General features: G+C 38.8%; 1 long non-coding RNA gene across 1 annotated transcript in view; it reads left to right on the top strand.

Annotated features, from left to right (window-relative positions):
• Nucleotides 1-2,629: 2,629 nt before the first annotated feature.
• Nucleotides 2,630-15,042, top strand: part of LOC132249148 (uncharacterized) — a 69,669-nt gene continuing 57,256 nt past the window's right edge. Inside the window, exon 1 of the long non-coding RNA XR_009460555.1 lies at nucleotides 2,630-2,733. This is a non-coding gene — a long non-coding RNA (uncharacterized LOC132249148). The remainder of the gene's footprint in view (nucleotides 2,734-15,042) is intronic.

Genomic DNA, 15,042 nt, shown 5'->3' with positions numbered 1-15,042 from the left:
CCCTCCCCTTCTGTGATCTGCTTCCATGCCATTTTCCAGAAATTTAGGGTCAGGTAGCAACTGACACAATGCAGTTGGACTGTGGGAGAAGGGTCATAAATAGCCTATACACTTGTTCAAAACTGAGCCACAAAGTGGATGGAACATGAAGTCTTCAGAAGTACCAGTCTCCAATGGTAGCTGTTCCTAAAGGTATCATGAACATAGTTCCATTCCTTCACATTAACTAACAGAGCATTTAAAAGATTGTAAAGTTTGGACTGCAGAACATGTTCCCTGCAAGCCCAGACTTGGCCAGAATTCTTGCTCACACACTTGAGGCAGAGCAGTCCTTCTGGAACCCCAAGGTGGCACATTCTACTCCTCAGATGCTGACACTCGGTGGCAGTCATTCTTATTAAAGAAGACTTTCATTCCTTTCTCTTTCTGTTTCTTGTCTTTGGGAGTTGTGGCTTGAGCCTACTGTTGCTATCTCAGTTGTGATCTTCAGAGAAGCCAGAAAAAATGACAGCACAAAAAAGATTAATAATTTGTATCCAATCCCTGACTGTACCATTTTGGTACTACCCATTTTTCTCTGTCTTTAAGATGGAAAGATCCCAGATAACTCCCCATTTTAAACCATCATGAAAATGATATATCCTCAAGGGAATCACATTGAAATTGTAGGACACAAGTCTTCCAGCACTACTGGAGCTCCCTGAACTCCATTACCCCTCTGTCCTACTCAGTGGGTGTATCTTCATGTGCACTGTACTGCGGAGTAGACTAATTAGCTCCACAGTAAAGCATCACTGTCTGCATGTGTGCCAGTATTACGGTCAAGTAAATTAATTAACTCTGTCACAAGATAGTTCTGTCAGGTAAAATACTATCTTACTTGAGTAATTAACTTCACTGAAATGCACATGAACATGGGCAGGGGGCAGATTCCTGGCTTCTGCCTAGGCACAAAGCTCCACAGATTTTACATGCTTGCACCCCAGCCAGCCCCAACGCTACCACACGGAGCCTGAGGCTAAGGCCCCATACCTCCTGCCAGCCCAAACCTGCTCGACCACAGCTCAAATTACTGCTGTCCCAGGCACATGTGTAGATGCTGCATATGGGAGCAGTTTACTCCGGTTCAAAAAGCTCTGAAGTTGATTGCTTCACCTTAATTTTGGGTGTAGAAGTTACTGTGCCTGTGTAAGCAAATCAAAAGCTACGCTAGGTCCAAAAACCAAAGGAAATGCATTAAAAGCTTATGAGTCAAGCCAAAAGCTGGAAGCAAGGAAGGTGTGTATCTCTCATTGAAATAAGTGGGCAAAGATTATGGCTGTTTAAAAAAAATGGTTCTAATTTGAGGGTCCTGTATTTTTGGATGTCCACTTTCTATTGGCTAGATTTTCAGACTGCCACCAAGTTATATTAGTCATCTTTGGCCAGACTTTTAGAATGTTTCCTACCTAGCAACTTCCATTTCCATCATTTGGGCAATCAAGGTTTGTGCACTACAAAATTAAAAGATATTTCTGAAAAATTAAACACTACGCTTGAAGACTACAAAACTTACAACTGAATGTGAATTTGAAAAAGTTAATTTCTTTGACCATTGAAACATGCAATTTCAATAAGAAATTGCTTTCTCTTTATTTCCTCTAGTCATAAGGAGAGAAAGTTTCAATTTTCCTATTCTTTCATAATTTAATTCACCAGTCCCTTTATACATATAACTTGTCTTATTGCTGTGTGTTCACTGAACAGTGTGCATAATATATTGCTACTTGCAGATTAAGATGTGTTGCTATCATTCCATCCTTAAAAAGGAACCTGCCCCCCCATGCTCTGTTTTAGACATTATCAGGATTGCAATGGGAGAACAGTTAATGGCATCCTATTACAGCTGCAGAGGCATGGGTTCAGGTCCTGCTCCAGTCTCTGGCTAAAGGTTGCATTTACCCTACAGTACACTTGGTCATTCAGGATGAGGAGTCAAAGATGGCTAGACATGATGCTAGCTAAACCATTGCCATGTCAGCCACTTGCTAAAGAAATTGCCATTCTATACTGTGCTAAACCCATGGGCTGCTAGGTCTAGGAGGCTTTTGGGCTAGGACAGAAGTTATATATAAATGAGTTTTAGTGATCAGAAACTGGTTTAAGCCTATAACAGAACATAAGTTCAGTGCACATAAACCAGTTTCAAAATGGTAGCAAATGGTTTAAGGTAAACCTAGTTGAATGTAGTATCAGACTTAACTGATTTGGGTCAAACCAGTTTATGAAACTACTGTCCCCGACCCCTTCCTGGTTCAAGTTAAATCACAATCCCCCAGCATCCTGGGCTGGACTGTGCTGTCTGCTCCAGCACAGAAGGATTGGGAGCAGGGAAGGTAGGGACTGCCCACCCCCCCAAGGCGAACCCCAGCTGGGGGTCTAGGCCAGGGAGGAGAGTTAAACTTCCCTTCCCCTGTGTCCAGAGATACCCTACCCTGCTAAAAACTTTATTGCTGGCTGTGACCGTGGACTACAAATCCCAGAGGCACCTGGAAACAGGAAGAGAAAATGATAAGCAACTCTGTAGAGGCCTGCTGCTGTGATTCTGAACTGCAAATCCCAGAGATCTTGGGGGCAGTAGGAAGAGGAAGTAAACACACAGCCCATGCTGGCTACGTGCCAGAGAGCCATGCTGTAGTGTCCCATCCCCCCCGCTCCTCCCTTGTCTCCGGCTTCTGGCCTGAGTCATTGCAGGTATGTGACTGCATTTCCTGAATCAAAAGTGAATGTCTGTCCAATTGTTTCTCACTTTAATCTCTGCAGCTTAGGATAACCTGCAAAGACTGAATTGATTCAGCCTTAGGCTTTTTGACTGTCTGTACTTAGGCTTGGTGTGTGATAGCAATTCAATCAAAGACAATTGAATTAATTTTTCAAATATGATTTTCTGAGATACCATATTCAAATAGTTCCATAAAATCCAAGTACTGTGTATTATACTAGCAATTTAGTAATACTACTGCATTAATAAAGTAATCAGGTTTATGCTTCAGGAGCTATGCCAGTTTACAATATTTCTTTACAAATCACACTGTCTGTCACTAGTAGGTCCAGTATCCTCTACAAGTTTTAAAATATTTATCACTAAGAAAAATCAGTTTGGCCTTTTCTCTTATTTATGAAGTCATAAATATAAATGAGAACAAATGTTTAGGCAAACTGCAGAAAAATGTGGTTTGAACAACAGAGAGGATAAAAAGAACAAGAAATATGTGAAATGAGATTTGTTAGCCAGAGCTCCATAGTGTTTGTTTATTTTTTGATAATTATATCCTATTAGTGAATTAAGTGTTCATGAAAGTAAAGTGAATCACATGTAGTTCCGATAAGGTTGAGCACAGTGTGTGATATAGAAAACTCGAGATTGTTGGCTGGGTAGAAGATGTAGTGTTTTACTTGCTACATGGTTAGTTTAGCTTGGATCCTTAGTTATAAGTACTTTTATATTAATCCTAAATTCTTATCTGCATTGCTTATCAGAAGTTTCTCATCCATCAGTTATATTTGCAACAGAGAAATGGAAATGTTCATGAAGTACTATTGTTTTTTGGTCATCATTTCCTTCCCTTCTATTATTTTGAATAACCCAACATTTAATAGCATTTGGGAGTTGGGGTGATTTGAATGAATTGGATGTTCTGTATTGGTTTTTCATACATATTGATCAGGGGCCAGGATGCTGTATTTATTATTTGTGTGCAATCTGACAGCACAAGCTGTGCCTACTCCTGTAGCTTTAAGACAGTAGGACAGATCCCAATATGCCCAACAACATGCTTGGGAGAAAAAAATCTGATTATGATTTAATTTAAACCAAAAATATAACTTGCATGAAGACTGATAATTTAGAAATGATGGGAGATTTTCCATCTAGATTTATCCCTTAGATTTTAGTTAAAGTTAACATCACAACTCCAGTTATGCCAGACTCAGGTCCCTAACAAAAAGTGGCTTTCCATGCCCATCTGTATGCTAGTTTTGTGAAATAGATGTATGTGGGATGTATAAAAGCAACAGGTATATTTAGGGGGTCTACCTAAATCATAGACATACTTATCAATTTTTGTGGGTTGATCTCAGCATAAAGTTCAAATTCTGCAGTCATTTCACGGTGGCCCCACCTTTTGGTGCTGACTGGTGGAGAGGCCCCACCCCTCAGTGCAGATTATCAGAGAGACCCAGGGAGAGGAAGAGGGGATGAGGGGGCAGCCACCATCTTAATTGTGGGCTGCCCTTTGTGCAGCCTTGTCCGTCAGTGCTGATTGGCAGAGAGGCCATGGCAGGGGAAGGAGGGACAAGGGGGCAGCCAACATCTTATCTACTGCCTTTGTGCTAACTTGCCAGCGGATGCCTTCCCCTCCCAGCAGTGAGGACCACTAGGAAGCAAACATTTTTTTGTTTGTTTTGTTTTTTGTTGATTCATAGATTTCACAGACAATCCCAGATTTCATGGTTTCCATGAAATCCACAAAACCATGAATTAAGTAGGTCCATGGGTATATTTGTGCTCATGGTTTAACTTTTACAATCTATACAGAAGGTTGTTTTTTGGACAATAGAATTCAGGTTTGTTGTACCTTGGAAGATTCTAATGGGCCCTGATAAGACACTGGATAGATGAGAGGCTTTAACTTTATGACAGCAAGGAAGTGAAACCTGATTAAAAGAAATGGGAAATAAATTTTATTTGGGCTATAATGCACTTTTTGTTTGTTTCTCTTAGTAGCTATTTAAATCAATTGCTATATCAGCAACGAGTTTTAAAAAACGTTATTTAAGTTTCAACATTCAAGCCCTTTCATTTAAGGATGGAAAAAACTAAGCATTGTTAAGACTGGGCTTCACTTGATCTTCCTGGTGAAGTGTTCCTCTGCTGAAATCCTGCCACAGAAAAATACTGAAAAAATACTCTGATTCTTGCTTGTAGCTTAGGCCAGTGGAGTTGGAGCATCTTTAAACATTGTACTTTGTTCAACAAAGTATATTTCTATGTGGAAGACAATATGATTTGCAAAGAGAATAAAGAGTCAGGACACAGAACTCTTAACTAGTTTTCCTAACTTTGCTACGTATATATATAAAACATGTCATGAAACAGCTACTTTGAGGGCTGAAATTTCTCATGAAATTTTGTCATAATAACAAAATTGTGGGGTTGTTTTAGTCTGGTTTGAAAAACTCTGTTGTTTAAATCTATTTTGTTCATCTTAAACAAAATCTTTTTTTTATACTGGGTAAAAGGAAAAATGGTTGAAGTTTGAAAGCTGAAATTGGTTAGTAGATGCAAGCCAAAGTGACACCATGGGGAGTCAGATCCATACATTGAAGCACAGGAAACAAATTAATTCATATGTCTTTCCATTGTAAATTATGTAATGTGAAAATAAGCAAATTTTCAACCATTGATCTCTATATGCCACTACATTTAGAAGAACCTAGCATTTCCAAACAAATCTGACTAATCTCTAATGACATAGAAATTTGCATTTATTAATTCAACACAATGTAGCTCTTCCTATACAAATTCATTGTCATTTTTTATTCCTGCCTGTAAGTTCCTGATTGATTTATCTTCTTAAAGAGGCTTATCACTATATTTCTATCATTGAACATTTCTTGATCAAACATGCCTCTTAACCATAAAGTTTGTCATTGTACCATTCCTGTTGGATATCTCCCAAAGATACTCGGCAAATGCTCTGTATGTTGGGAAGTTATGCTTAGAATTCAACAGTTAGTCTATGATGTAATTTGACCATTTAAACCTATGCTGATGTAGCAACATAAGCCCATGCTTGAGGCAATGTTTTAAGCTTTTAAATCTTAAAACCCATGATTTCTTAGACACAGGAAGAACTGCTGTTTGAAGGCAATTCAAGGAGGGGGAGGTGAGTAGACCTGGCAGATGTCAATGGTATTAACAACCTCCCTTCCACAATCTTACCCATCAAACAAGTATAGTTATTCAGCTGGATCTTGAGGAAAAAAACTTGTGTTTTATTTTCACTCAATTTCCCTTAATATTTATGCTAAAAAAAATCCCTATATGTAATACTGACAGAATATAAATTTATAGTACAATGTCTATAAAACCAAAGCTAGGATTCTATAACCATGATTTTGATTTCTAATAATGTCACTTTACATTAATTTACATTTATTTTACATTTACATTTATTTTAAGTTGTCCTTACACTGTCAGAGTGAAGTAGTTTTCCTAATATCAATGAGATGCAAAGACTACATGGCTCTTGTGACTTAACTGGATATGTTCTGCAGCTTAATGTTAACCCTTTGCGATACAAAAGCCAAAACACGTCAGAAGAGCTTAACTGTTTATAATGCCTGAATGGTTGCTATCATGTAAGAAGAATAGGGTGAGTGGCCAGAAATAAATTAAAGAAATATTTCAAAGCAACATTTTTTTATTTCAATAGGAACACTAAAAAAAAATGTATTTCAAATAGTAGTATTTTCCATGAAAACCAAATGGGACCATCCAGAAGGCATCTGATCAATTACTTTTGAACAGGAAAGATTTAGCCAGCTTTTAAAGCAGAGATAAAAGGGATAGGTGCAAAACATTTTCCAAAAAGAAGTGATTTAGTTAAAATCTGTTATCTATACACCAAGGGAATCAATCAATCATTGTTTGTTTGACTCCCTTGGTGTATAGATCCTACATCAATATGTTTGTATGTGTGCAGCTAAGAGTAAAATTTGGCTCCCTGTTTGCTCTGAGTTATGCAGGTACCCTAAATGGTTGAATTTCTTTGCCTGCGAGAGCAGTCTCTTAAAGTTCAGTATTTCTCAATACTTAGCAGTGTAGAGACATTGTGTGGAAGGTGATGGACTCTGACCTCTAATTTCAAAGCTGTACATACCTCTAGTAATCATATATATAAAGAGGACAAGGAGGAAGAGGTGAACAAAGTGTGATAAAACTAGTTCATGGAAGATTTTTTTTATTATCACTTTAGAAAACCAACTTTATTTGTAACAAGAGGTTGCTTTATCATAATTTTGGCCCAGAGTGTCAGTACATTGGCAAAGTTCTCCCATGAAAAGTAATACTGGCAGTAAGAAATACAAAACAATGCACATGACAGGAGGATTAGAGTGTATGTGGCTATAAAACTTCAATACAGTGTTGCAGATGTATAGATAAAAGCCTTCATAAAGGAGGACTTGACTCGCAAAGTTAGAAATGTATCACTTTGCCAGTAATTCATTTATATGAGAAACCAAGCTATTTCTGATATTGCTTTTACCTACTAACAAGAAATGCAATTTATGTGCATGCTTTGATTTTATACATAAAAACCTCTTTATACTTAAAAAACCCCCCCAAAGATAACAAAACAAACCCTCTTCAGACTTCTGGACAAGGAAAGCTGGTGTTAAGGTTAAGTTAATGCTCTAGTTGTTTAAGCCAAGAATGCATTTCCTAGTTGCACAGGAATCAAGTTCACTCACTCAGATTTTTACTAAAGCTATAATCTTTTGAACATGTTGCACTTGGACTTCCTCCCTGCCAAATAATTCTGAATGATAATGTGCATGCCCATGAGAATTGAGTGAAGATTTCTTAGTATAAGGTGACAGAATGTATCACCCTCCCCCACATCATGCTAACTGTAAAAAAAGGTGCAGATAATTTTGGATTAGCATCCAGTCTTTGGGGTATATCTGCTACTTGTGACATCTCAGTTCCTCCTCTTGGACATAATTGTGATGATACCATATTTTTAAAATTGTAGCAGGAAGAAAATGGCTGATGTAGGAGAGAGTTCCTGGAAATGCAGACAGACCGTAATCTACTACTGTCGGCTACTACTGTAGACTGCTGCACCCTTAGAGTATCCCACTGAGTATTTTGTCTGCTAGACCAGAATCAAAATAGGCACCAGGGCTATCTTAGTTTTAACTATCATGGTAGCTAATACTAGGAGTGAAAGATGGGCAGATCTAGAGTTTTAAAAAAGGGGTTGCAGATGGTGTGTATATCATCATGTACACACAGTCATCATCCATGTACAGCTAAAAACTGTCTGCAGGGCTGTGAAATAGAAGAGAGACATTACCAGGAATGGCTAACATACACAACACTTAGAGCAAAACTATATGCTTTACTAATATGCTATAGGGCTAGTCCTATATTATTCAGCTTAAGATCAAAGCAAAAACAAATATAAGTGTTGGAATGTGCACTGATTTGCTAGATTATATATAAAGAATTTAAAAAAACACAACTAGAAAAAATATAGTCAAAACAGTCAAAACATATTGTGTTGTTAGTCCTGTAGTCATTATAGTTAAATGTATGTCTCTCATTCAGATTCATAAAACAAAAAGCTAGCCTCCTTGAGCATTTTGACAGTGCCTCCAGTGCTTAACTGTCAGTCATTTTTACACCTGAGTTAACAGTACTACATCTGACTTATGGTTTTTATCTAGAGCTAAAAACAGTCTGCAGGGCTGTGAAATAGGAGAGAGACATTACCAGGAATGGCTAACATACAGCAAGTTGAAGAAGAAATGATAGTTTGAATAGTGGAACATTAATGCTATTAAAAAGGATAAAGAGTCATTAGCACCTGCATAGTGAAGAGAGATTAGCAGGAAGCAGGGAGATGGCAATGAGCCAGGAAGACAATTGACTGTCTCAGCACTGTTTGAATAGAAATGCCACTGCCCTTTCCAGGCAATTGTTTTTAATGTTTGGGTGGAGGTTGAATCAAAGGAGGGTGCAACTGCACCAGTGTGATCCCCTGGATCCACCTCTGGAGTGAAATCAAACCATTAAACTGTATTGACAGACTGATTCTCTAATGCAATGTCAGCCTGTTTTAGGGATTTCTTCCCATTTCCTCTAAAAAATTACGTTTGAAGATAACTCTGCAGAAGTGTTCTATTTTAAGACATTTTACAGAGCAACACCTAAGAAAATCACTAGACACATGTAATGATTCCTATTAAAGACTATTTATCAATAACCATGTTTTCACAGTATTGTCTCCTAGATACTTTTCCTTATATACAGAGTAGGGGAGAAATATTGCAACTTATACAATATGCAATTATATACTTAAAAGTATACAATACTTAAAAGTTGACATGTGCTGACAGATGTAAATTAAAGAACCCAATTATTTTATTGAATAAAAACACCTTTCATTTGTATCAGTCAGATTTGAACCTTATATATGGGGATCTCCAGCAAAGAAATTAAAAGGCTCAGGCACAGAACATAATATGAAAAGTAGTCAAGCTCTCTAGCAGGTCACAAGTCAGAAATAACATAGGATCTCTACTGTATATGATCCACACAGTTTTTCCATAAGACGCAGTGGCAGAACAAACTGAAACCCTCCAAGAGAGAACACAGAAAAGTCTTGGAAAACTTTGAATTGTTAAACATTTGTTACTAATATCAGATGACTTTACCAATTTTCATAAACACAAATTGTGATTATACTCTCTAGTCATACCTAGGACTTCATGATTTAATGTAAATTGGTCATGTCCCACAGGCATAGCTGGATTTTAAACAATGTGGATTGAGTTGCTTCTCAAAATGTCAACAGGTAAAATAAATCTGTCCAGGAAATTTATTAACAATTGCCGCTTTCTGCCTTGCTCTCTGTATTTGTGACAGGCAGTTCTGATATTGGATAACGTGAACACAGTATGAGCATGTATAGACCTGAGTAGCTTCTTATTACCATATCAATGCACTGTTAACAGAGGAGGAAGAAAAAAAATCTTACTTTGAAACATTAGAAAACAAAGGCAGAGGGAATGTAAACGTATGAGTTTTTCCACTAATTTCAGTTGGGACAGGATTTCACCCAAACTAGTTTAGAACAGATCGGTATATTCAAACTCTATATTTGTACCTTCTCAAATATTTTCTTTGTATATGTTTCTTATGTTCTTTCCTCTTTTGGAAGAGCAGAGGGAATACTCAAGGTGAGCTGATTACATGTCAGTCAATTTCCCTCCTCAGTGAAGTTACATCAAGGAGAAATATGGCTCATTATTCTTAACAAAGTAAGCAAGAGAAATGGTTAAACTGATGTTTGAAGGAGTATAAATTGCTGTGTATCAGCTCCCTCTTTACACTAAAGAGGAAGAGGTTTTAGGGTTTTATTGTTATTATCTACAAAACTGGTATAAGAAAATAACAAAATATTTCATACTCATAGGCCAGCTACAGACATCACATTTTTATCAGTATCAATATAAATGGCAAGCTTATACCTGTAGCAGAACAGAAGTGTGGTACATAAAAGTGGTCTATACCTGTACAGAGCAGAAGTTCAGCGCACACAGACTGGTTTAAAAATGGCCGAATCTAGTCTAAAACTTGCTCCTCCCACAAAGGACAAATGTGTGTTCTGTTCGCTACTGATCTAAAGTATGCTGCTTAGAGAAAAACTGCATAACTTAGATTCTATGTTAGGCGTTTTGAATGTCTGTAGCTAGCCAGAATTAATTTTTTTATCAGACGGTATCAGAATCCTTTCTGAAGGTGGCTAAAACATATTATCCCCATTTTACTGATGGAGAAATTGGGGCTTCAAGATTAAGAGACTTGCATGGTCACATGCAAGACCATGGCAATACCTGAAAATAGAACTCACATCTGAATGTTGATCTTCTGCCTCAACCACCACATCCTGTTTCCTTCCAAACACTGTTTTTCAGATACATTTTGTCATTTCATGGTGCTGTTTGTGCAGATTATTCATGTCAAATGTATGAGTAATCCCAGTTGAAGAACACAAATTAAATATGTGAACCCCAGAACCCATGTCAAAATATTATGTCTATATTGCAGATCATACATATTTTTAAAAGTTGTGGTCTCTGGGCTTGTAAAACTGAAGGATGAGCTTATATAGGGTTCATCTACATGTGATGCTATGTTGCCATAGCAACATGCTACAATGATGTAGCATTGGCAGGCGCAAATGGAGATGCTGCAGCTAAGTCTCTGTAGCAACACATTCCCTTGGTATAGTGCATTGCTACAGCGACATAGCAGCTAAAAATAACTGATAATACGTTAGACTGAGCTGAGCTGATTATGAAATAAGAAAACATTATTCAGATGATCAAATGTCAAAACAAATATCTTAAGAGAAATATATTAGAAATAATTCATAATTCATATTTTCAATTATTTTAAAATAGAACCAGTTCTAAAGATTTTTTTTTTTTTTTTGGTTCATGAGAAAGGTTCGTTTCAAGCTAGAACTTCTGTGACTAGGAACCGACACAGGCTTTTGTACTTTGTAGGTCTTTTATTGTGTCCAGAGGAGGAGCATATTTTTAAGAAGACACCTTCTGAAACACAATGGTTCAAATGCTAAGAATCTAATTTTTTCAGGGCTGGTTCAGATTAATGGTGGGATTACTTTACTGTTCAGGAGTCTACAGTTTTCCTTCCAACTTGTCATGTGCGTAATATCCCCCCGCTCTGCCAAAGGCACTGAAGGAGCTGCTTATACTTCTGAAAATATATTCTTGAATTTCAGCTCAAAAAATTTTGTGCGTCTTTTTTTTGACAAGATTTTGTTTTGAAACTACCTAGAAAAAGTGGTTAGTAGCCATTTCCCCCTTCTGTTAAACAATATAATAGCTTCATTCTGAAAACGAATGAAACATTCTTTAGCTTCTTATTAGAAGGGACTCTAACAACTCTGCAGTCTCAAGAAGAATAAGTTAACTGTAATTTTGCATACTATATTTATCCTTCGGTGTTCCTCTTTTTGTAATTTTGGAAATATATTTTTCACTTTTTAAGTGCTTTTCCTCTTTGGTAACTGGAACCCCCCTGCTAGCTCTCAGCTCTATAAGAGAAAGGGAAATGCAAAGTGATGTCAAAGAAACTGAACATGATAGAAATATTTGCATCCTCTAATCTCTTTTGACTGTAATAATTTTAGGTAACACTTGTCATAGTGGTGAAAATTTTTCATACAAGAATATTCTTGAAAAGTTGTCTTTAAAACTACAGATTGTCCTATGAAATCTTAGGCAGAAAGCATGAGATTCTGTGGAGTATGTCTTTTCTGTAGGGTGGAGACAAGTGACAATTTTTCACCTGATCTGGCCACAGAAAGCAGTTTGTAGCTGTGACCAAATACAAGTGCACAGCTGAAGACAGCTTTAGATATGGCTGACTGGGTGAAAATCTGACCCTCATTGCATGAGGTATCAGATAAAGATGTTACAAAATGCAGTGCCTTTTGTAACTTGTGTCTGTGGAGCCCCCAGTCTGTTACTGTTTTCAGAATGGGATGGGGGAAAGGGAGTGGAGGGAGTTCAATTGGGGGGGGGGGGTTCCAGCCCCATGTGGAGGGTGGGGTAGATATATTGGAGCCACCCCAAGGTGGGGGAGCTTCAATTCACCCACCCCACTTTTCAGCACCAGCCAGAGCGCCCCAAGAATGAGGTCCAGCTGTTGATTCCCTCCCCCATTCTGAAACAGCGAGCACTAGCAGAGAGCCCTGGCCATTCCTTTGGGAACCTGGCTGCAAGCTCTAAGTGGCAGCTAGATTTCCCTCTCCCCTGGAACCAATAGTGAATTTCTGTTTGATCTGGGGTGCCATTGTAACTCAGAACACTTTACAAAAATAATTCTGAGTTACAGCTGGGAGCTGTACGTATGTCTGCGCCTCAAGGGATTACACCCTGATTGCCCTCATCTGGGTATGAGTAACCATATGCAAGTATGGTCATTCAACAGTAGTGCTGGTCTTATTTGTGTAAGGAGCTAGGATTTACCTTGGTTCTTGATGCTAGAGTGAGCTGAGCCATCATGTTGCTGATCAAAAGGAGGCTCACCTGACTGCTGAGCACTGTAGTAAGTACACAGGCCTGTCATGCTTGACTGGGGAGGGGTTGGAGGGGGGGGAGAAGAGGAGTTGCTGAAGAGAGCACAGATGTATAACTGGATCCTTGGAAGGTAGTTTCAGGGCTGCTGGATACAGTTCCTGCACCAAAGGAGCCCTGAAAGCTTTGTAGTGCTACCCTGCCCGCTTTACCTGAAGTAGAAGGGCTAAAATGGGTGTGAGGTTCTTGACCAAGTCCAGGAGGTGCTGTTATTGTACAGTACCCTTGGATTGTATTTCACAAATATTAATTTACAAGCTATAAGCTCCCCCTGTCCCAAATAGGGGTGAATGACCAGCAATACAAAATGTGGTTTAATACAACAATGAAAATCAAGTCTGTTTCCATTGTGTTTCTAAGGAAAGCTTTCATAATTCTTTCTTTTAATTACACTGGGAGACATGGGAATTGTTAAGATTAACTCCTACTAAGAACTCTTTTAATAAAAGCATAGTAGTGGACTCCTAAAGATAGGAGTATTTACAATCATGCATTGGGTGGCGCACAGATACTGAGCTGACCTGGAACAAAGTTTAAATCAATCAATTAAAAAAAAGAAGACTGTAAAGGTTCATTTTCTAAGAACCTAGACCCCCTAAAGACCCCTCTTGAGCACCAAGAGTATCTGAAGCAAAATTCAATCTGAAATGAGTGTCCTCATTTCGTTTCAAAGGTACTGATCCCACTAAAGTCAATGCAAGTACAGCAATTTAAAAATAAGGCTAAGCCACTGATTTATATTTGAAATATAGATTTAATGGCCTAACCATTGGTAACTGTGTTTAGAAAAAGTGACCTAGAATATTAACTGTAACGCCACTGCATTGACTTGATAGTAACACAGAGAGATATGTTTATCCTTGTCAGGTTCGACCCTGGATTAAGCAGGCCCAACTTTATAGGGCTAGGGACAGACATTACACATAACCTGGTTTAAGTGATCAGAAACTGGTTTAAACCTGTAACAGAACATAAGTTCAGTGCACATAAACCAGTTTCAAAATGGCTGAAACTGGTTTCAGATAAAGCTGGTTGAATGTAGTATCATTAACTTAAACCAGGACCCCTTCCTGGTTTAAGTTAAACCAGAGTCTCCCAGAATCCCAGATGTTTTGCAGCCCCGGTCTGTCTGTCTGCTCCAGAGAACAGAGCTGGCACCGTTCCTCTTCTCCCTAGCCAGAGCTCTGGGGGACACTGCAGGAACAGCAGGGTCTGCCTGGCTTCCTGCACTGCTCAAGCATGGGTGCCCCTCTCCTTCTCTCCCTCCCATCTCCCACAGCACAGATGCCAACCCCACAGACCCAGGCATGTGGTATGTTAGCTAATGCTGAGAGGTGTTTGTGTGTGTATGTCTCCATTTCACTGGGACAGGCACAGAACAGTGTCTGCTTAGGGCTTTTTGGAGCTAATCCACAGGTCAGCTGGTAATGTCCCTCCATTCCTTCCTTGGAAAAAGCTGTTTAAGAAGAGCATGAACTAATGAGAGAGGCTTTTATTTTCTTGATGGGCTGATAAACACTGTGTTATCATCCCCCTGCTGGTTTTATCATCTCCCTGCTGGTTTGCAACCCTGTTAGGTTTGCAGACAGTATAAAGAAGCAGGAAGAGGGATATTGAAAAACTCAGTATCATCAACAGATGCATGCACTGCACATACCCCCTTTGCCTCAGAGTGCAAGCCGGGGCTGGCATCTAACAACACTCCCACCCCTTGAGCAGGGAAAAGCCTGGAACTGGGCAGGCCAGGGTAGGGGTTTAAACCCCTCCCTAATCCTGCCGGGGCCTAGCCATGCCCCACTCAACTCAGCACTGTAGAAGGGAACGGAGGGCTGCTTTGGCGCCCCCTGACTTCTAGCCTGAGCCACTGCAGGCACGTGCCTGCATTTCTTCAGAGGGAATGTCTGTATGATTGCAAACTGGTTCAACCTAGGCAGGTTAAATTAACCTGCAAAGATTGAATCAATTCAGGTTCAAGCTTTTTGAATGTTTGTCCCTAGCTTTGGTGTCTAATGACTTGTTCCATGGATAAAGTTGGTTCTTGAATTAAATTTATCCCAAAACACCTAGCAAACTCTTAACATGTTGTGCATGCTTCATGTA

Source organism: Alligator mississippiensis, chromosome 3 (assembly GCF_030867095.1).
Source record: "Alligator mississippiensis isolate rAllMis1 chromosome 3, rAllMis1, whole genome shotgun sequence".
NCBI classification, from domain to species: Eukaryota; Metazoa; Chordata; order Crocodylia; family Alligatoridae; genus Alligator; species Alligator mississippiensis.
The sequence above is the reverse complement of the archived record's forward strand: the minus strand, read 5'-3'. Positions and strand labels throughout refer to the sequence as shown.